Source organism: Nematolebias whitei, chromosome 3 (assembly GCF_014905685.2).
Source record: "Nematolebias whitei isolate Nwh7 chromosome 3, NemWhi1, whole genome shotgun sequence".
NCBI lineage: Eukaryota > Metazoa > Chordata > Actinopteri > Cyprinodontiformes > Rivulidae > Nematolebias > Nematolebias whitei.
The window spans coordinates 39,983,422-39,985,614 of record NC_056500.1 but is presented as its reverse complement, the minus strand read 5'-3'; the positions used below and the strand labels follow the sequence as shown (position 1 = coordinate 39,985,614).

At 45.8% G+C, this 2,193-nt stretch overlaps 1 protein-coding gene across 1 annotated transcript in view; it reads left to right on the top strand.

Annotated features, from left to right (window-relative positions):
• Positions 1 to 2,193, top strand: part of klhl5 (kelch-like family member 5) — a 49,636-nt gene that overhangs the window by 36,288 nt on the left and 11,155 nt on the right. The window lies entirely within an intron of this gene.

Sequence of the window (2,193 nt, the reverse complement as noted above, 5' to 3'; positions counted from 1 at the left end):
GCTTTTCTTTCTGCAGCTGTGCAGCCTCCATGCCACACATTGATGCTGGAGCACAGGATGCTCTCCACTGCACACCTGTAGAAGGAGGTGAGGACTGAGCTTCCCAGACCAGCTCGCCTCAGCCGTCTGAGGAAGTAGAGTCTCTGATGAGCTTTCTTGATCAGGCTGGTGGTGTTGTTGCTCCAGCTGAGGTTGTCATTCATGTGTACACCCAAGTACTTGTAGCTGGAGACCACTTCCACCGCAGATCCTCTTATGTTCAGGGGGGTGTAGGTGTTTTTGTTCCTTCTGAAGTCCACAATCATCTCCTTTGTCTTCTTCACATTGATGTGAAGGTTATTCTCTCTGCACCAGCTCTCCAGGTGTTCCACCTCTTGCCTGTAGCTGGACTCATCATTGTTTGTGATGCATCCCACCACCGCTGTATCATCTGCAAACTTTACAATGTGACAGCCTGGATGGGTAGCTGCACAATCATATGTGAGCAGAGTAAACAGAAGGGGGCTCAACACACATCCCTGAGGAGAGCCAGTGCTGAGGGTTATGGTGGAGGAGGAGAGGTTGTGGATCCTCACTAACTGTGGTCTGTTTGTTAAAAAGTCTAGTACCCAGTTGCAGATGGAGGGGCTTAGTCCTAGTGTGGATAGTTTGTCCATCAGGGTTTGGGGGATCATGGTGTTGAAGGCGGATGTGAAGTCCACAAAGAGCATACGGACGTAAGAGTTTTTCTGCTCCAGGTGGTTGAGTGCAGTGTGGACCACAGAGGAGATTGCATCCTCTGTTGATCGGTTCTCACGGTATGCGTACTGATGAGGGTCCTCGTTGATGTTGATGGTTGTTGAAGTAGCAATAAGTGGCTGGAAAAAGGAAATTGAGCATATAACGAACAGCTGGAAGACCAATTAACATTAATTAGGTCAATTGATAACATGATTGGTTATAAAAAGAGCTTCTCAGAGTGTCAGTGTCTCTCAGAAGCCAAGATGGTAAGAGGATCACCAATTCCACCATTGTTGCACAGAAAGATAGTGCAGCAATACCAGAATGGTGTTACCCAGCGTAAAATAGCAAAGACTTTTAAGTTATCATCATCAACCGTGCATAACATCATCAAAAGATTCAGAGAATCTGAAACAATCGCTGTGCGTAAGGGTCAAGGCCGTAAAACTCTACTGGATGCTCGTGATCTCCGGGCCCTTAAACCTCACTGCACCTCAAACAGGAATGCCACTGTCAAGGAAATAACAGAATGGGCTCAGGAATACTTCCAGAAAGCATTGTCAGTGAACACAATCCACCATGCCATCCGCTGTTGTCAGCTGAAACTCTACAGTGCAAAGAGGAAGCCATTTCTAAGCAAGCTCCACAAGCTCAGACGTTTGCACTGAGCCAGGGGTCATTTAAAATGGAGTGTGGCAAAATGGAAGACTGTTCTGTGGTCAGATGAGTCACGATTTGAAGTTCTTTATGGAACACTGGGACGCCATGTCATCCGGACCAGAGAGGACAAGGATAGCCCAAGTTGTTATCAACGCTCCGTTCAGAAGCCTGCATCACTGATGGTATGGGGTTGCATGAGCGCTTGTGGCATGGGCAGCTTGCATGTCTGGAAAGGCACCATTAATGCAGAGAACTATGTTCAGGTTCTAGAACAACATATGCTCCCATCTAGACGTCATCTCTTTCAGGGAAGACCCTGCATTTTTCAACACGATAATGCCAGACCACATTCTGCAGCAATCACAACATCACGGCTACGTAGGAGAAGGATCCGGGTACTGAAATGGCCAGCCTGCAGTCCACATCTTTCACCTATAGAGAACATTTGGCGCATCATAAAGAGGAAGGTGTGACAAAAAAGGCCCAAGACGATTGAACAGTTAGAGGCCTGTATTAGACATGAATGGGAGAGCTTTCCTATTTCTAAACTTGAGAAACTGGTCTCCTCTGTCCCCAGACGTCTGTTGAGTGTTGTAAGAAGAATGGGGGATGCCACACAGTGGTAAAAATGGACTTGTCCCAACTTTTTTGGGATTTGTTGACGCCATGAAATTTGGAAACAACAGATTTTTCCTTTAAAATGATACATTCTTTCAGTTTAAACTTTTGATCTGTGATTTGTGTTCTATTCTGAATAAAATATTAGATGTTGGCACCTCCACATCATTGCATTCAGTTTTTATTCAAAATTTG